Source organism: Lissotriton helveticus, chromosome 12 (assembly GCF_964261635.1).
Source record: "Lissotriton helveticus chromosome 12, aLisHel1.1, whole genome shotgun sequence".
Taxonomy (NCBI): domain Eukaryota; kingdom Metazoa; phylum Chordata; class Amphibia; order Caudata; family Salamandridae; genus Lissotriton; species Lissotriton helveticus.
In genome coordinates this window covers 126,630,410-126,651,030 of record NC_136073.1, presented here as the reverse complement: position 1 = coordinate 126,651,030, position 20,621 = coordinate 126,630,410, and the positions used below count along the sequence as shown (strand labels likewise).

The 20,621-nt window shown below is 45.0% G+C and overlaps 3 non-coding genes across 3 annotated transcripts; all 3 read right to left on the bottom strand.

The window, feature by feature from the left end:
• Positions 1-9,989: 9,989 nt before the first annotated feature.
• On the bottom strand, positions 9,990-10,061 carry TRNAG-UCC (transfer RNA glycine (anticodon UCC)). Its single transcript has one exon. It is a non-coding gene; the product is annotated as a tRNA-Gly (tRNA).
• Positions 10,062-11,347: 1,286 nt separating this feature from the next.
• Positions 11,348-11,419, bottom strand: TRNAW-CCA (transfer RNA tryptophan (anticodon CCA)). Its single transcript has one exon. It is a non-coding gene; the product is annotated as a tRNA-Trp (tRNA).
• Positions 11,420-18,965: 7,546 nt separating this feature from the next.
• TRNAW-CCA (transfer RNA tryptophan (anticodon CCA)) lies at positions 18,966-19,037 on the bottom strand. Its single transcript has one exon. It is a non-coding gene; the product is annotated as a tRNA-Trp (tRNA).
• Between the last annotated feature and the right edge of the window lie 1,584 nt (positions 19,038-20,621).

Genomic DNA, 20,621 nt, shown 5'->3' with positions numbered 1-20,621 from the left:
GACTTGTAAGAAGCACTCTTGAGCGGAGGTTGCAGGTAGAAAAGGTAGCAATGGTGGGGGGGCCTGTGCGGCAGCGGGTACCACCGCACAGGCTGTGGCGGAGTTACTGGGCGATCCGGAAGAAGAGAGGTGCAAACGATGTACTTCAGCGGGCACATAGGGGTGCCAGAGCCTAACCTGTAACCTCATGGGAGGTGCAGGAATTCGTGTCGGCGCCCCAGTAGTCCTTCGGGCGGTTGTGGGCCTGTGCAACCGGGGGTTTGCCTAGTCACGCCAAGGGGCGTGTCAGTATTTATATTCTAATTGTACAGCAGTTGGGTGGTTCGCCACTGTGCTGTTTGGCTCAACAGGCGGGCAGGTGGCGAGAATGCAGCCGGCCCGGGATCGCCCGTAATGTTTACCCACCTTCATTACATATGTTGTATGTAATAAACCTGCAGCAAATTTTTCCCAAACTAATACGATGTCTGTGTATTATTTTGCATGTTTGGGGAATGTGGGGGCGGGGGATTTCCTGTGGCCCTGATGTGACTATGCAAGATTCTCAGGAGATCTGCAGTCGGAAAAGAGGTGCAGCCTGAGCATCTAACCCGCCCCCTCCAATCCCTGGAAAGCAAAGGATGGGTGAGATCTGAACAATGAGGGCAGCACACATCTACTTTCAGGCTGACTCAATCGTTCTCGTACCACAAACACTGGCATAGGGAGAAGTAACACATGCAGGAGAAGGGCGGGGGTCACAAGATGCTATACGCAAGTATTTTAGGTGCCGGTATCGGGCACTACCCCATCCAGCAAAGAGCCTGTTAAGTTAACCAAATCTGCAAACCTCACTCGCTCAACACACCATCCTCGAATACACACAACACACCACACCCAATGTCACGTGGCTGGAACTTGCATGCAGAACCTCTTCGGACCCTGCACCATAGAAAACGTGCACAAGCTCGCACGCGACGCCTTTTCACAGCACCAAATGGCAACGCAACCGTCGAAGTTATAAAGCTACACAAAAACATCAACTCACAAGACAAAGTACTAGCAACCAAGCATGTCCGGACGAGTCAACTTAACGGACGAGAGCGCGCGCGCACCTCTGCTCATCACACCCTGCTCACTGCCAAACGCAAGAAGTTGGAAAACAACCGATTTTGAGGGGGAGACACGACAGGTATTTGTGAGCGCTGATAGACGAGGCGGACACACAACAAAAGGCACAAACAATGCTCGTTTGCCAAGCGACTACGCAATTTGAAGTAAGCAGAGCTTTGCAAGAAAAGACAATGAGACCATTAATTATATATACAGAGACCAGCAGTCGGCAGACGTCATCAGTTCCGGGTAGCCTGGGACATGGTGTTACTTTGCTTACAACCCCCATCTCCAATCGATGGTACGCACTACCTATATATACATATGCTCAAGCGCCTGGCGTGTGCATAGCTTGGGGGATAAATCGTCCAAAATATCTTACGGGCTGTGAAAATACATTGGTTTGATAAGAAGCAACTGGAGTTGCATTATGATAACAGTCAAATGTACGCATCCGGGGTTCTTAGACGTTATCTGCATAAGACTCTTACCACCCACAGAGAACAGGATTAGGAACACAGAGGGAAGAGATTGACACCACACAATGGTGGGAATGCAGCAACACCAACAGGCTGCTAAAGTCTGCCCAGCAAACTTCGTTTTGTTAGATGCGACACTAGGGAGGAGTGACAACTGTATGAATGTCGTAGGTCTGCAAAAAAGTTGATAAAGCATGCTTAAACTGGCTTGAATTCTCTTAGCCTCGAAGCGAGTTACCTGGACATACCAAGAGATCACACAGGGGAGGGGCCCTCCGAGCTCGAGGCGGGATACGAGGCAAACCTAGGGCACCACCCCGCCTCGAGGCCATAATGAAGCAGCGGGTCTGTCTCCCAGTGCCTCCCACTGCAGGGTTGACGTTCAAACCCTCCTGCGTCACAAAAATGCAAAACAACTGTATATGAAGAGTGTCTCGGCTCAAGGGTACCTAGGGAGTCTCGGCATTCACCCATGTTGCGTTTATTCCAACCTCAGGGCTCTCTCAGAGGGAGACACATTTCTTCACAACATATCTGAATAATATTATTATTACAGTATTGTGTTCGGTGCTTTTTAGCCAAGTTAGGGGGGTATTATGACAATCACACAGGCTTCCTACGTCTTTACAAGAAACTGCACATTCTAGGTTATGATGAACAAATTCAGCCTGGCATTCCTGGGATCATCAGAGTGGCATGAATTCTCCACCCAAAACGTTAGGGTGGTGTGTTGAATTAACTCCAGTCACTGGGAATCGCACTGGGTTGGCAGGATATGCCCAGACGTGGGTCCCTTGCCCACTTTGCCACTAGATTCAAGATAGCCTGGCTGATGAGGGGTGTTACTCCGAAACCGATCCCAGGATGCTTGTGTCCGGTCCAGGGAAGACATGGCTTGGCAGTTCGGGCTGGACTGTTCCCATGAGGCACAGGGGCAAGACGGATTTGCATATGGTGTATGCCAACATTTTAGGACAAGGACGTGGGAGAAGTAAAAAAAAACAACAAAAAAAAAAACAGAGAATGAAAATGCCCCATTGACTTCTATTGTAGAAAATACAATTTCAGACGGGAGACAGCGGAAATAAAGCCATTTCTAGCTTGGAAAATCAGTAATCTCCCGCGTGAAACTGGTTTGGCATGTATGATATGGCTGGGTCTGAACAAGGGTGGCGAAGTGAGCTAAAGAATGAGGATGGTTTCAAACCCGATCTGTGACTGGGGGCGAGTGTCTGAAAAGTTTCAGCGCTCCCTCCATCATCTCCTTGTGTTTGCACTACATTATATTCCACCATATTTTGCTTATATGTTCCATTACAGATCCAGTGCAAACACAAGCAGCAAGTCTGTAGCACACCCAAACTGAAGTGGGTATTAATATTCTTTTGCCTTGAACAGGCAGCACTTCCAGCAATGCAAAAGTACCCTTTTTCAACTTTAAAATAAAAATAAAAACACTTCAGAATGTTTAACTTTCCTCAAAATATTCTATGGTTGCACTTAGAATAGTAAACAATACTCCTGAACTATTGGGGAAAGTTACACATACCCCCAACTGCAGTTAGAATAGGGAAGTTGCCTTTCAGCCCCCACGAAACCCTCTGCTGCCCTGAGGATGCAACTGAAGACTAGTGAAGTTGCCTTTCAGCCCCCACGAAACCCTCTGCTGCCCTGAGGATGCAACTGAAGACTAGAAACTATGCAGAACACGGTTGCTACTTAAACGGACCACATAATATGCAAGATTCACTAAGAATAATATGTTAAAATCACATTGTATTATTGTTTTACTCCGATGTCGCTGCTGTACTGACTAATAATATGATTTTCCTTTTGGTTATGTTGGTTATACCTTAAATAAAATAATTTTTAAAAAAATATGCGAGAGGACAGAAACTCACTCTTGCTTCCAGTACAAGGTAAGTAGATCATCCCACTCCTACACTGTTACGGGTTGAGTTTGAAATTAGTTTAATCAGTAGCTTCACCCAGGTTGCATCCCATGACGTCAGCCCGAGGGGCTGTATTGTAGTGTTAATGTAGGTAAGTGGGATCCTGAAGGTCTTATACACCCGGACAGCTTACTACTCCACGTAGGTGTGAGTGAGTGAGTGTTGTCTTTCCTTTGATCCCCATGGGGGACGCTTTTCCAAGTCATTTGTTATGGCAAATACATCGCAATTACGGTGTTATGAGATGCAGCATTTAGTGGAGTTAAGGACGTGAAACTGACAGACACAGATAATGAAAATGTGTTATGCTGGTAGGTCTGAAGGTTCCTTTCATCCTCTTAGTCCAATTTCTTATGGTGGCTGTGGCAGGTCATCCACTTTGATCTAATGAATGTGAAAGAGATGGACTAAGCTTGGTGGAGTTCTTAAAGACCTGGTATCAACAAGAGAGTGAGGGATAGTTATCATAGAAACACTCTTGGTCCCCAAGTCAAGGTAATGCGAACAACAAAAGAGTGCGCCTTCTTTCAAGAAGAGTGAGCATGAATAATCTGACTTGATTCTTTAGAAAGCACTCACTCACCAACCTAGTTTGTTACATGCTTCATCATCGGGCCCCACCAGGAGAGGCCGAGTGCCTCCCTGGTGTGCTTCAACGCCAGAATTACTGCGGAGCAGGTTTTTTTGTGACAAGTGAGTGTGAGTGTGGTGGTTAAAAATGTCTAGAATGGCCATTTAATAATTTTTTCTCTGGATACAATCAGACACACTAAAAACAGGGTGTGGGATGGAAGGGCTCTCCTGGTGGGGCCCGATGATGAAGCATGTCATCAACTAGGTTGGTGAGTGAGGGCTTTCTAAAGAATCTAGTCAGTTCTTCATGCTCGCTCTTCTTGAAAGAAGGCACACTTGTTGTTTGGAGTTCTTAAAGAGCCAGTACAAATTTGAATTTTACTTGTCAACCTTCCCTCTCCACCCCGCATGCACACACAGAGTACCCTTCCTTGACAGTCTTTCTAATTATTACATTTCTGCCAGATTGCTTTGTTCTCCTCTAATACAAAATCATAGGGCAACCCCAAGAAAAGAGGTGCAGCAAAGAACACCAATAATCGCAAAGGGAGCTCACAGGCATATGCTATGCTAAGGGATCTGTAAAGCACATGGGGATCTGGAGGCTTCCCAGCTCTGGTGGCCAAAAGAAAACCACTGCACCAAGATCAGTCCCTAAAAAGCCAGGTCTTGTGGGATTTTAGAAAATAACTCATTCATAGATCTAATGGCCAGAGCCTGACCACGTTGCAGCCAAAAGAACATCCTCCACTTCTGGCTAAATGAGAGTTTGTGCATCTAAGAAGCCTTTTGGGAGAGCAAGGGATATCCAGTTGGTGGGAGATGTGGGAGCTCAGATGAAAGGATCTGTGCACAAGGATTTTAATTTGATCCTTTGGCCACAGGTAAACAGTGAAGGTCAGCGCCCTCTGCTCTGGTAGGAACCATTGAAATTCTGTGCTGAAGCAAGGCTGCTCTTGTATTGCTCTGCCTTGTATCGAAGCAAAATTTTACCTCAGCGATGGGGTGACCAGATGAAGGGCAAAACATGAAAAGACTATGCCAGAGGCTAAAAAAGGTACAGGTTATCAATGAAGGTGGATTGTCAGCTTAGGTCATGTTGTCGCCAACTGTCCTGTTTAGCATTCAGATTAATCCAAAAGCGTGTGGTCAAACCTGTAGCAAAATACTTCCAATAAAAGGTTTGTGGCGTAGTTTATTTCAGATAAAGTTACACACAGCTTCTAGGAGCTCTACCTATGGCATAGCAACGCTGTGTCCTTACATACATTGAAAGAATTTTTGGAAATTAGGCAATTTTGCATTTTCCTCTTCAATTACCCTTACTCCAAGCTTCTGGTCTGCAGGCAAATGTAGTAGAGAGATTAACACGAAGTGCTTGTCTGCGCCTACGGCCGTCTGGGAACCTACTAGACAGTGACTTGGGCGAGGGAGCACACCACTCTCACTGAGACAGGGAACACAAAGTAACCAAAAACAAGCATTTACAATGCAACGGTTTCGCCTTTGGAAAAGTTTGAGCTATTGGCATTGTAAATGACAACATTTGTATTTATGTGTTGGTTTTGAAAACAGATAAATAAATGGCATTGTCATTTACATTGCCAATAGCTCTAAATTTTCCAAAGGCGAAACCGTTGCATTGTAAATGCTTGTTTAAAGTGGGAGAGCACTGTTAAAGATCTCAGAGCTATGGGTCGTTTATTCCAGATGAGGTCTCCCAAAAAGCCAAAAAATCTGCCGCCTCTGCGTGCCAGAAAAACAATGGTTCTGGACCGATCTCTTAAGGATAATCACTTATTGCAACACTAATTACTCAACTTAGTTAGAGCATCTAATAAGTCAGCTTGCGGTAACATGAAACCGATTTCATATAGAGATATAGGATGTGCAACAACCAATGATTTCAAAAAAGGGCATGTTTTTATTACAGTTTAATTAAACACTAAATTAGAAAACTTGAATAAACACACAGTCTTCTGAACCATGAAGACTGTAATGTTTAAAGTCCTATGTACAGTTTTGTAAATACATGCCCCTTAATTTCCTTTGGGAACTCCTTTCCCCTCTGAATTTCCTTTCAATTCGCTACACTTGAGCACCCCCCCTTGCACGTTCCATTTGGAGCAACCCTTTATCTACTATTCCTTGACTTGACTGTTCAAGTTCTCTAATTTAATGTTGAATTAAAATATAATAAATACATGCTCTTTTTTTAAATCATTGGTTGTTGCACATCCTATATCTCTGTTTTTGTCACAGAGATTATTTTGTTGCTGTGCAGTTACAATCATAATCTAGCACTGTGCGTTGTGAACTGACATCAGAGAGCTCCATGCAAACTGCATGGTATAAGTTAGAAAGGTATATTTTTCCCCAGTCTTTCATTATCCTGATGCGGCTAAAAAAGGTTTGTTTGGGTAGAAATAAATTCTTATTATTAAAGTCAACACTAACCACTGTGTTACGTTCTGAATTCACAGCTTGTTGTTCTCCAGACAAAGCACTCTTAAAAAATGCCTACCAGTATGGATGGCTTGTGAATCCTATTCCTTGTAGTCCCCTTTGCCTTATTTGCCACATTTTCTATCCATTGATTTAAACATGTATGATTCATTGTCTCTATATGTGTGTTATGTAAAGTGCTCCGACAACATTCACTGGTATGAGAGGTGCTGTAAAACAAATGAAAAGTGTGTGAGAGAGAGGTTGTGGAGAGAAGAGAGGCACTGTTGAAGGGTGATGGTGAGGGAATCATTGAAGAGCCCCAACAAAGATTTGAATGGTGATGGATTAAACCCAGATCAGTTGACTGGGGGTGAGTGTTTGATTTGCTCAAACGCTCCGTCCATCATCCCCTTTTGTATCGCTTTGTTCACCCTAAGTGTGGCAGGGTATGCTCAGACGTGAGTCCCTTGCTCACTTGGCCACTGGATTCAAGATAGTCTGGCTGATGAGGATTATGAATCCGAAACCGGTCCCAGGATGCTTGTTTCCGGTCCAGGGAAGACATGGCTTGGCAGTTCGGGCTGGACTGTTTCCAACAGGCACAGGGTCAGACTGATTTGCATATGGCCATGTCTGAACTGGGGTGGCTGAGTGAGCTAAAGAATGGTGATGGATTAAACCCAGATCAGTTGACTGGGGGTGAGTGTTTGATTTGCTCAAACGCTCCGTCCATCATCCCCTTTGGTATCGCCCCCAACAAAGATTGCCTTATCCTCTTGCACTTTAAGGTCATCATTTACTATGCTTTAAAAACGAATACTATTCAACATATAATGACCAATGTGTTGGAGAATGCATCATTTTCCCCAAACTTTCTTGGGGGGAGAGCCCCCTTTGTAGTGGTCAGGCTTACTCACTACACTTGTGTGCACCGTGCAAGGACAGGTCTGACAACATTTGCCAGGGCTGTTTTTGGGTTTCCTGTCCGGCCCTAACAGGAGCAGGAGCCAAAACATTGAAAAGCTAGTCACCGAGATGCAGCAGCAACCTTTCCATAAAAAAGTTTCGATTTTTGCTAATTCTTTCAATATAAAATGCAAAAACCTTTTGTAATTCGAGTATTTGTTTGGTGTGCACAGTTTTGTGTTTCTTTTTTTCAAACTACTGTTTCAATGATGGAAATTGGCAAATTGCTTGGGGGTCCCTGGCTTCCAGTAGTGACTCAATAGGGGGACCTCAAGAGTCAAAAGTTTGGTAGCCAATGTCTGAGTTGTGATGGAGTCCGAAGCAATCAGTATAGGATGAGGCAGGGCCAGGTCGTGGTGGACACTTATAAGTCTGCATGTCAGTTTGGCCGGTTGTCTTGCGCCTGCGAAACAGACATCTGCACTTATGTTTATCCAACCTAGGTGTGTTGCACATCCAGGTTGGAGAAAAGTAACAGAAAAGTAACAGGCCCGCTCAGGCCAATCCCCATGTTGCGCTCATGCTTGGGATAGCATGAGAACAGTACCAGGATTGGGTGGGGATCCTGTGTGCTGAGGCCCATCCACTTCCGGGACAAGAGGAGCAACGAGGCGGCCGGTAACGTCAGGTAAGTCTTTTTATTTATTTTTATTTTATTCCCCAATCACCCCCCTTCGCCCGACCCCCCCGCCACCAGCCACCCTACCACTTTATATAGACGGAAGCCGCGACTGTTAAATGGAGCAGACACTGGTAGGCATCAAACGAGAGGGAGAGATTGTGAGACGGAGGGAGAAGGGGGAGAAAAAACAATAAGACAGGGAGAAAAGAAGAAGGAGAGAGAGAGACAATGGGTGGAAAGGGAATGATTTGGCGAGGGGATGAAAGAGGGTGCTGGTTTGAGCATGTTTGCAAGCTGCGACCCATGCCCCTAAGAGTGGTGGTGCGGTGAGGCCGGGTTGGGGGGATTCAGCAGACGACCACGAGGGAAAATTAAATAAATAATTCATTTCCCCCTCATTGTCGTCTGATGAAATCACCCCCCCCCCCCCCCACCTGGCCTCACCGCTCTTACCTGCACGGGCCGCAGCTGATTTTTGCCACGCCTACTTTGGGTTCCCCAGTCCTGCTCTGGTTCTACCCACCAAAAATAGAACTGAGGATCTGACTTACAACTTCCATAGAGTCATGCACAGGATTTGCAACTGGGAAGAAATATTGGTCTTTGATACCTTACCTATTGAGAAAGTTTAGAGAAATAAATGTAAGAGTCTGAGAGACAGGTTTCCGATTCTAGGTATGTGGTTAATGTAAGTGAACACACTAGCTCAGGCAAGCATTAAGCAGGTGAACAGAAACGGAGGCGAGGAGTGACTAGGGTCAGTGACCTATTTAATAATCACAGACGGTAACTTATTTAGTTCTGCAGGTTTGTGTGGCCCATATTGTGTCAAGCTTATCTTTACCTATTGCTTCTAATTCGCAAATACTGCTCCATAAATGCTCTACTACTGTACAAGAAGGACCATATGTCTAATGATCATAACCCTAAAATGTGTCAGTTGCTTCCCATTTTTTAATTGGAAATCATTTTTTGTATTGTGATGGAAAGTAACTGATAGCGAGAGGTATAACTGTGGTACTTTGCATCACTTGCTTTGCACCAGTTTCCCTTCTTTGGAAGAGACAGATATTAACCTGTAGAAGTACAATCTGAATGGGTTGTAGTAAGGTTGATTTTCTGTTCAGAATAGTGTTTGGTTCCCTGCTTGAAAAATGCAGGTGCTTTTTCATTAGTTTAATATTTAACATTTCATACTTTTATGATATAGCTCTATTTTTGGCACTGTCATATTTTCACTTTTTGTTTCACTTTATTTGTTTGGGAAATGTTGGCAACAACTGTTGCTTGAGAGAGTGTTGTGTGTTGGTCATGTTTTGTTGAGTGTAGCAGTGTTGTTGTTTACTTTGGTCACAGATGTCCATTGTGTGGGCATCCATGCTTGCTTCACATTGCTATTAAACTTTATCCTGACACTCATCTCCAACACTTAAGGGATTTCAACGCCATGACTTTTGTACCACAGTGAAAACGTACTAAAATATGTAAACCTTACCTATTGGAATATTTTGCGATTCTTTTCAGAACTGTCTGCAAATACTTTTAGCCAGTGTGTTAACTACCAGTACCGCCCTGCACGTGGGAATATAAAACATGCACCTGTGGGTGATAATGCAATCCAAGTCCTCCTCCCTCTCCGTGAAATCATTTCCTCGTGATCCTTAGTCCTGCTTCCTCCGAATTCCTTCTCTCCCCACTTCCTTTTCATCTAACTCATGGCAAAAGGTGAATTTCTCTCCCAGTAACTGTCATTAAAGAAAAGTGTCTTAAGGAACGAATTGAACAGTCTAAATGATTAGCTACAAAGAACAATGCACAGTAATATTCTTTTTTTAATTTTAGCTAACAAAAGTTACCTGCGTTGGCCGGGAATCGAACCCGGGTCAACTGCTTGGAAGGCAGCTATGCTCACCACTATACCACCAACGCTTAGTGGAAGGTGTGTTTCCTGCATTTTATATTAGAAGGAACTCGAGATGTGTATGTGCTCTGTTATATTGGAGTACTGTGGAGCTAAAGTAAACCATTTCCGCTCAGACTTTTTTCTGTAATTGCCCTTCTTAGAGCTGCAGATGTCCACTTCTAAGAGCCCCTCCTCAGACAGAGCAGCGCTGACTGGAGCCGTCATCTTTACAAAGCAGAAACCAGCTGCATCGTCTACTCTCGCAGGTGCCCAGATGCGGACCACTGCTTCAATCCTGTCCTCTTCAATCCTGTCCTAGGACAGTGAACTCGAGATCTCTAGACACTTGCAATGGTAAAATGTGGAGGGAAACTGCAGACGAAGAAAAATCTGAGGGACGATATAAGAAATCTGTGGATTAAATGGCCCAAAATGTAAAAATGTCATGAAGTCCCACGCACGGTGTTTATTTACAGAGGTCCATAATGTTTAGCTTGCCCCCCGCAACCATGTGCCCCTCTACCATGTGTGCTTTACTATCAAAATCGTTGTAGGCGTTCACTTCTTGCATTATGTACCAGACAGCTGTTGACCTTTATCACATATAACTGTACAACGAGCTGCGGCACACCAGAGTGGCAGCGGAAGCATTTTGGACTTCAACTGCATATTTTACCTACATTTCATGATTAGTTGTGGATTAACTCTGACTTTTATTGTCTTTACTTCTTCCACCTTTTATACAACATGCGCTTAGTTATCATAAATTTTGTCGCACTTTATTGGGGTTTCTTTCTCGATCATTTTGTTACAAAATCAAATAACAAATAAAATAGATTTTTACTCTGGAAGTTAGCATCCGACTGTATTTCATTATAGTTAGACCCACATACTAATAGTTCGTCTGAAAACGTTTTAATTTTTCCACTAATGTAAAGCATGATCGTCCGTACACAGTAGACTAGTACCACAGCGCCCTCTACTGCCCTTTAATTGAAGTATTTAGGGTTGAGGTATAAAAAAGCAGTCTTTAGTGTTGAGATATAAAAAAGCAGTCAGGGCGGAGGGGTGTTTTTTTCACATAAAATTAGACAGTAAAATAACATTACTACTGTTCGCTAAGTGTAAAAGACTAGTACCACAGCGCCCTCTACTGCCCTTTAATTGAAGTATTTAGGGTTGAGGTATAAAAAAGCAGTCTTTAGTGTTGAGATATAAAAAAGCAGTCAGGGCGGAGGGGTGTTTTTTTGACATAAAATTAGACAGTAAAATAACATTACCACTGTTCGCTAAGTGTAAAAGACTCAATAATTGACCCCGACGTGATTTGAACACGCAACCTTCTGATCTGGAGTCAGACGCGCTACCGTTGCGCCACGAGGCCAGCTGTCATGTGCGGTATCGGATCATGTACAAGTGAGTGCAGAGTGGACATGCTGGTGAGATGTTGGTTTCTTGTTTTTCCTGCATGCTTAAGTGATTAACAGTTTAAGATACAAGAAGGTAATTTATGAGCATGACACTGCAGCAAGTGTTGCTAAAGTAAACATACAAATAATTAAATAAGTCTGTCTGTCCAGCACAATTCTTAATGGCAACAAGGCTATTTCAAATGCAAGCTTTCCATGCACTCTATCCATTTTGTGTTGCCCATAAACACGATTTGCTGCTGCTGTTATCTTATGATGTGGCCAAGTGTGTCATATACTGTGAAAATAAATTCTTGTATCTCCTCTGTTAGAAATTGGGTTTTTAGTTGGCAGCCTGTTCAAGCAGGAACCATGATCCTCATCAGAATATGATACACACCCTAAATGAACCTGGGCTCACCCTCTGGTAGCATGGCACAGAGCAGTCAGGCTTAATTTAAGGGGCACGGTGCAAAGTATTTATGGATAAGCCAATGTTACCTTGTTTAACTTTAGCACTGGTTAGCAGAGGAAAAGTGCCCGTAGTCCTAAAGCCAGGAACAAGCATTGGCAATGGCATCCTAATTGCCAGTGCAGGACCACCGCACCACTGGTGGCCGGTCCCAGCACCACTAGGGTGGTGGGCGGACTTCAGTCCGCCAGCCATCCGAATGGGCCCCTATGTATGTTAATGCAAAATAGTTCCCTACTGCAACTTGAGGCCATCCACAATCAAATGTAAAAGTGTAAAAAAACAGCAACAACAAAAAAAATACTGGTACATGTCCTTCATCAAAAAACAAACGTATCCAAAATGTCTTTAACTTACTTGATTTCACCCAAAAAGCAGCAGCGGCTGGCACAGGTAAATGTGGTGGGCGGTGGAGTGGGGCAGTGGGGTTGGGCAGTGGGACGGGGGCGGAGCAGGGTGGAAGGGGGGATGTCGACAGATGACAGAATAGGTATAATGAAATAAATAATACCTATTCCATCGTCCTTTGGCTTTCCCTCCTGCTGCGCCCTGCCCCGCCTTATCGCGCTTAAATTAGCCGGCTACTGCTGCCAAAAAACACACCCCTAACATCCAATGGTACATGTTGAAGCAGGTATTGCTGACAATGTGAATGATCCTTTCCCTCCAAATCCATATGAAAAGTGACCAAGGGATGGACAGAACAGTGGGAGGAGCCTTCCGGACAGGAAAATGAAATTGGAATATCTGTGGCACTTCCTTCCTGTTAAAAAAATAAAGTAATACAAAAAAAATGCATTTTGTGCTAAAAAAAAAACTACCTGTATCATCCATTCGTGTAAAATACCTATCATAACAAGCACTGGCGTTGCCAATAGGTCTCGCAAAAGGAAAGTTGGAGCTATTGGTTTTGTAAATGACAAAGCCCTTTATGTTTTTAAAATGAAAACAAAAATAAAAGGCATCGTTATTTGCAATTGTAATAGCTCAAATTCTCGTGAATGCGAGACCTATTGCATTGCAAATGCTTGTCTGTATGGGGATTGCTGAGAAATGTACACCGTACGCTGGTTTAGATGTAAAAGAACACACGTGCACCTCCACAGTGAAGCATCTATCCCCAAAGCCAAGATGTATTGTTATGAACGACCTGGCACTTAAACTGTATAAATCTACAAAAGGTGCTTTAAAAAACACCTAAAGAAATATTAGTGCCTGCTTCGTTCATGCACCAAACAGAGGCCTTGAACTAAAGAAGGGTCACCAATACAATGAGGCAGCTGAGCGGCGTGTACAGTAGGTACAGCCCAGTGTAACTAGACACCCCCAGAGGCGGCGGTGATCGGTTGGGGCACTCAAAGGTATTCTCCTTGGGGAAGTCCTTACAGCGTCAATCACCCGGCTGTGAAGACAGCGCAGCTCGGGTAGAATGAGGGAATAAAGGTGCGCGTCTCGGCTCAGAGTGTGACCGGCGGAGGTTCAGGGAGTGTGTGGCGCATGAGTCACCGACAAGTCAGGTCGTGCACGCGGGAGGAGGCAGAAGGCTCACGAAGGTACTGTGGGGACTTCATTTCACCGTGGTGTTTTAGCATCCACGGCCCCTGGTGTGAACATTTGGTGCTGGCAGATAGCGCCCACATGACCGCCCACTTACTTCAAGGAACTCAACTCCTGGGAGAGATATTAGTCAGTGAACGAGGGTGGCGATAGAACTGAAACCTAGATGACGGAGATAGGACTTCTAGATCAGCATGAGGGGAGAATTTAGTCTGACGTGAACGGAATGCGAGTAAAGGTGAAGACATGGGAAATTTCGGCGAGATAGAAGGGGATTAAACATAACGGAAGAATTGGGTTTAGATGAGTAACCGGGGGTGGGATGGAAGTGGACAAAGAAAAGGATAGAAAAGCACAAGGGAGAGCAAACGATGTGAAAAGAGACGAGGGGGAGCCACGGCAGATGGAAGTGAAGGGACTACAGGAAGAGGAATGGAAGTAAACAGATGGTTGGAGACGGGCTACAGGGGATGAATTGAGATCGGCAAAAAGACAACAAAAACGTAAAATAGACTCTGAGGATGGGGAAAAACTGGAGGCAGAGATTCTGACTGAAAGGACACCTATGTGGAAAGACGCCATGGAGTCATAACAGTGACAATAGAAAGAACGCGATGGAGGCCTGACAAGACGGTGTTGGGGGGAAAAGAGGCTTTTAAGCGCTGGAACTGGAAGTCTAAGAGGCAGGAAAGCGATGAATCGGCGAATACCCATCGTGGGTCTAATGCGTTACAGCAGAGATATGAGCAGGAGCCGGGAGGTGTCAAGAGGTGCAGCCAAGCGGGGTGAGAAATGGAGGCGCCAGGACAAATGGAGGAGAAAGGAAGAGGGCAAAGGGCAAGACAGACTCAAACAAGAATGACTGGGCGAGAAGGGAGGGGGGATGCCAGCAGGGAGAGAGGAGGAAAGGTGGGAGGGAACACGGCCTGGGGGAAGCTGGCTGGGGAGGGGGAGGAGAAATGCAAGTAAGGCTGTGCGCGGGGAGAGAGAGGGGAGGTGCTGGAGCTGGGGAACAGATGGCCGTGAAAGTTTATGGCCCAAAAGCGCGTGCATGTATAAATATAGCCAATAGGTCTCGCTTTTTGGACCCTATAAGTATTTAGTTATGCAGCAGAATATCCTTGGTGCAACAACACCAACTGTTGCATGGCTAAACACTTATAAGGTCCCAAATGCTTGACCTATTGGCTATGCCAATGCTTGTTAATCTTGTTAACTATCCACTCCCAAGCTGCGTGGCACCACATCCAGGTTTGAATCTTTCAGTCTCTTTGCTCTGTTGCGTTTGTACACAATCTAGCAAGTTCTAAGTAGCCACCTCCCTCTCCTCTTTAAAACTTTACTCATAGTGCACCTCACTTTAATGAAATGGGTGGAATGTTGCTTTTTGAGGGCGACCCCTACACAAAGAGAGCCCTGGCACAAAACAAGGAAAAAATACATTGTAAAAGTGTGCTACACAAAAGAAGGGAAGGGAGGGAACGGAAGAAGGTAGATAGATGTGATAGGAAGAAATAGAGAAGAAGGAAGATAGAAATAGGGGACGAAGAGAAAGAAACACAAGCCAAAGAAATAGGAGTAGGAAACAAAAAAGAATGAAATAAACAGAAAAATAAAGAAACAGATGGAGGGGGGAAAAAGGAAGAAGAAAAAAAGGAGAGGTGAAAAGGGAGGGAAAGGTGGAAAGGCAAGAAGATGGAAGTGTGAGAAATAGAGAGAACGCTGATGTCGTACAAGTTCTTGAGACACCCTCTCCTCAGCACCTTTCTGGTAAACTCTGTCGGAGGAATGAGGAAGCGAGCGGCGTGCTGAGTGCTGCACTCGCAGCATGCAGGGTAACAGTGTGAGGAGCAGAACTGAGGAGAGACAGACAGGCAGGCACAAATGAGAGACAGACAGGCACAGAAGAGAGACAGGCACAGAGGAGCGGCTGCACAGAGAGAGGAGAAACGATAGGGGGGGACAGCAGTGGAGAGGAGACACAGGGGCCGAGGATAGACAGACAGGAGTGACAGATACAGTGGGGGAGAGATGGGGCAGAACGAGAAGCACACATGAGAAAGAGGCACAGAGGAGAATAGATAAGGGGGTGAGCCACAGAAGAGGGCAGCAGAGAGGCAGCCGAAGCCGAGAGTAACATGGAGAACAGACGGACACGAAACGGAATAAATAACAAGCATAGCTAGAGAGCAGCGGAGTGATCGAGGATAGACAGCCACAGAAGAGGGCAGCAGAGAGGCAGCCGAAGCCGAGAGTAACATGGAGAACAGACGGACACGAAAAGGAATAAATAACAAGCATAGCTAGAGAGCAGCGGAGTGATCGAGGATAGACAGACAGGAGTGACAGATACAGTGGGGGAGAGATGGGGCAGAACGAGAAGCACACATGAGAAAGAGGCACAGAGGAGAATAGATAAGGGGGTGAGCCACAGAAGAGGGCAGCAGAGAGGCAGCCGAAGCCGAGAGTAACATGGAGAACAGACGGACATGAAAAGGAATAAATAACAAGCATAGCTAGAGAGCAGCGGAGTGATCGAGGATAGACAGCCACAGAAGAGGGCAGCAGAGAGGCAGCCGAAGCCGAGAGTAACATGGAGAACAGACGGACACGAGGAGAAACAATGGGGGGGACAGCAGAGGAGAGGAGACACAGGGTCCGAGGATAGACAGACAGGAGTGACAGATACAGTGGGGGAGAGATGGGGCAGAACGAGAAGCACACATGAGAAAGAGGCACAGAGGAGAATAGATAAGGGGGTGAGCCACAGAAGAGGGCAGCAGAGAGGCAGCCGAAGCCGAGAGTAACATGGAGAACAGACGGACACGAAAAGGAATACATAACAAGCATAGCTAGAGAGCAGCGGAGTGATCGAGGATAGACAGCCACAGAAGAGGGCAGCAGAGAGGCAGCCGAAGCCGAGAGTAACATGGAGAACAGACGGACACGAGGAGAAACAATAGGGGGGGACAGCAGAGGAGAGGAGACACAGGGGCCGAGGATAGACAGACAGGAGTGACAGATACAGTGGGGGAGAGATGGGGCAGAACGAGAAGCACACATGAGAAAGAGGCACAGAGGAGAATAGATAAGGGGGTGAGCCACAGAAGAGGGCAGCAGAGAGGCAGCCGAAGCCGAGAGTAACATGGAGAACAGACGGACACGAAAAGGAATAAATAACAAGCATAGCTAGAGAGCAGCGGAGTGATCGAGGATAGACAGCCACAGAAGAGGGCAGCAGAGAGGCAGCCGAAGCCGAGAGTAACATGGAGAACAGACGGACACGAAAAGGAATAAATAACAAGCATAGCTAGAGAGCAGCGGAGTGATTGAGGATAGACAGACAGGAGTGACAGATACAGTGGGGGAGAGATGGGGCAGAACGAGAAGCACACATGAGAAAGAGGCACAGAGGAGAATAGATAAGGGGATGAGCCACAGAAGAGGGCAGCAGAGAGGCAGCCGAAGCCGAGAGTAACATGGAGAACAGACGGACCCGAGGAGAAACGATAGGGGGGGACAGCAGTGGAGAGGAGACACAGGGGCCGAGGATAGACAGACAGGAGTGACAGATACAGTGGGGGAGAGATGGGGCAGAACGAGAAGCACACATGAGAAAGAGGCACAGAGGAGAATAGATAAGGGGGTGAGCCACAGAAGAGGGCAGCAGGGAGGCAGCCGAAGCCGAGAGTAACATGGAGAACAGACGGACACGAAAAGGAATAAATAACAAGCATAGCTAGAGAGCAGCGGAGTGATCGAGGATAGACAGCGAGATAGGCAAAATGCTTTCAATAAAGAGCGGCCGGGAAACTGAAAGTATGGCCGGCCACCGGCCAGCCATGAATAATTAGGGGAGGAGAAGCCGCAGAGCACACGCTGGGAGAAGCCCTTTGATGTGGTGGCGGCCGTGAACAAAATGCAATTAGGAGGGAGGGAGGGAGGCTGATGCGCATGCTTGTTTGGTCACGTGATTCACGTGAACTCAAAAAAAACCGCACCAAAAAGCCCTTGGTTTAACGAGGATTTTGAGCACTTGAATTCTCTCCATTTCCCATTCCTTCGGAATGGAAAAGGCGAGACCTAAAAACTATTTTTGAGTGCTTTGCAATAGGTTTTTAAAACATTGCCAAAGCCAATAGATATAACATAGGCAAGCCCTATTGGCTGACTTTTTTAATGCTTGTTTATAACATTGCTAGCTTTACATTTTGCTAACTTTGCAAAGTTTAAAACTTGCAGTAGTACTGCAACTGACTTCTAAATGTTGCACACCTCTATATGTGTTGTTTTTGCTTCTGTTACCATTTGGCTGTATTTTTGCTTTTTTGTTGTGTTTTTTGTTTTTTCTGTTTATACCTGTGCATCTTTAAAAAATGTTGTTGCAAAGGCTAAAACAAATAAAACTGGTTTCAACCTTAATGGTCGTGTGATTTACCTCTGTTACACTTTGAAGCAGTAAGCTGCCAAGTCATTAACATATACAAAGGTGTTAAGGGGGGGATGGCGTGTATTGATCAGTTTTTAAGTACATTTTTGTCCAGAAACGGTAAAGAAGATGCATTTATTTAAAAGCCTATTTACGAGCTGGTTTGCGTAGCGTTTCTACCATGCAACAGGGTACATGTGTGACGCAAACCGTAACCGAGATTTATGAAGCTGTGCAATGCCACTTTGCGTGGCCCTGAGTGGCTCCATAAATTTGGAGTGAAGCAGAGAGGCACAAATTCCTTACTCTGTGCAAGGGAAAAATTCCATGGGCATTGCATCGGTATTCCCACGCAACTCCCATGGTTTTTGGCACAGTCCCAGTTTTACCAGAACTGGTAAACCTGTAAATGTGCCAATAAGATGCTCCTTCCCAGAAGAGGCGTAACACGGAAAAGTATCTTTATTTCTCCTCGTTGTTTCCTATGTGTGCTGCACACAGAAAGAGGAATATGTCTCTGTGGATTGTTTTTGTGCAGGAAGTTGCCCCCACCTGCACAAAATCAATCCTGCATGCAAGGCAAGCACTCTTGCACCATGGTGAAAAGGGGCTTGCGTTGGTGCCAGTGGAGAAGACAGGAATGGGCCCTATTGCCTCAAATACAGCGCATTCCTGTGTTTTCCCTGTCATGCAGTGCAGGAAGGTGTTACTGCTCTGTGCGACAAGTTCATAACTCTACCCTCTAGTTCTTCTGGTCATGCGTGGGGGCTTCTCATAATTCGATTTATTCGAATTTGAATTACTTAGAAAGACCTTCTTTGCACTTAAAATCTAGTTAATGTGTGTATGTCCTTTCAAATATGGAACAAGTTTCTGTTTGCAGTGTATATAACAAGGAACCCTGAATTAAATATTCATTCAATTCCTAGGTCAGGGACAAATATAAATGAGAATTAAAACCTAGGCAATTATATCATCTTGTCTGTAAACTGATAACTAGCAGAGATTGTTAATTCTCATATACAAGTTTCTGTTTGTAAATGAAGAAAAAAAAGACATTTTTTGACCCCGACGTGATTTGAACACGCAACCTTCTGATCTGGAGTCAGACGCGCTACCGTTGCGCCACGAAGTCGTGCTGATTCCCTTGCACACAGCAGTGTTTAACACATTCATTAGCGGCCATCGTGATGCAGGAGAGTGTGCTAAGATTATGGTGGCGCAAGAGAGAAAACGGGGAGGCAACGGGGGCTGTGACATAGCAGGGTACCCAGGCAGACGTGACGTGAGCTCCCTGCCAACTGTTAATACACAGCAAGACCCTACTTTTCAACATAAACTCACAGACTGCGCTGCTACCAGAGGGTTCTTCTCTCACTACTCTGCTGCAGATTAAATACACATTGCTCTTTTACACTTGACCCTTCGTGCAAAAGGTTATGTTAATTACATTAATACTCTGCTTTTCTTATACTCGCTTTTAATTGCTTGTAAGGATATTGAAAATTGCATTTACAAGATTTTTGAACAATCATTATGGAATTATATTCGAATGCATAAATGAACAACAATTGCCGTTGCATTTAATGTAATTGCAAGCGCATCTTTATTGACTGGTGAGTTTGATTGCACGAGTGAGTGCATAAATGCAATGTCAGGATGAATGATGGATGAGTGTTGCACGTGTCAATGAATGCATGAAAGGACTGGCAAAGTGGTAAATGGAAGCATGAAAAGATGGCTGGGTGACTGCATGGATGAATGAATAACTTGCTGAGTGAGTTCATTGATGGGGGTGAGTGGGGCATGGCAGAAGCGTTTAGCTGGTAAAGGTGCAGATTATCATCAACGGAGTAAGATGCATAGGGTATCTATACCTCAACCATCAAACATTGTTTAAACCCGACCTGCACAGCTTTACTGTATTTTTGGCGCTTGCAAATGGATGACCACTACAAGAAATTAATTACTATAATGATGCCAGGACTCTCATTATGCCAGGGCTCGGTGCCATTATGCAAGGAATTCCAGGGCCATCCCTATGCCATGGATGAGCACTGGCATACCGAGAATGCCCACAGTGCTCCAGGAATGATCACCATTATGCCAGAGCCAGTAAAAGCCATAGAGGTCCACAGTATGCCAATACCTATCACCAATACACCAGGGCCAGTGATGGCCAACATCATGACCTAAGCACACACACAAAGTGCTAAGGATTACCACCATTATGCAAATGATCATCAACATTACGCCAGCGGTGGACAGTGTCAGAGAAACTGAGGTAAGGCCAGATGCCGTGGGTGGCTTGTCATTTCACATTATTGTCCAGTGAGTAGGATGATGCTGGGCTAAAAGGTACACAGACATAAGTCACACTCACACATCCACCCTCTCTTTCACACACACACACACACACACACACACACACACTCACACACATGCAGCTACCCCTCCACTTCTGAAGCAATAATTTTATTATAATTAGGGGTCCCGTTTTTAAGGTATTTTTTTTACATTTCGGTCTGTATTTATCCATATATATTTATTGATCATTTTTCCTGTATTTATCCATTTTTATTTTGTGTTTTCTGTATAAATGAGGCTGCAATGGGTAATTCTTCACATTTATTTAAATGATAAATGTATGTTTACATTTGAATCTCCAAAAGGTTTCAGCAGTGTACGGTACAATAGTGTTCTCTGAAAACACTTACAT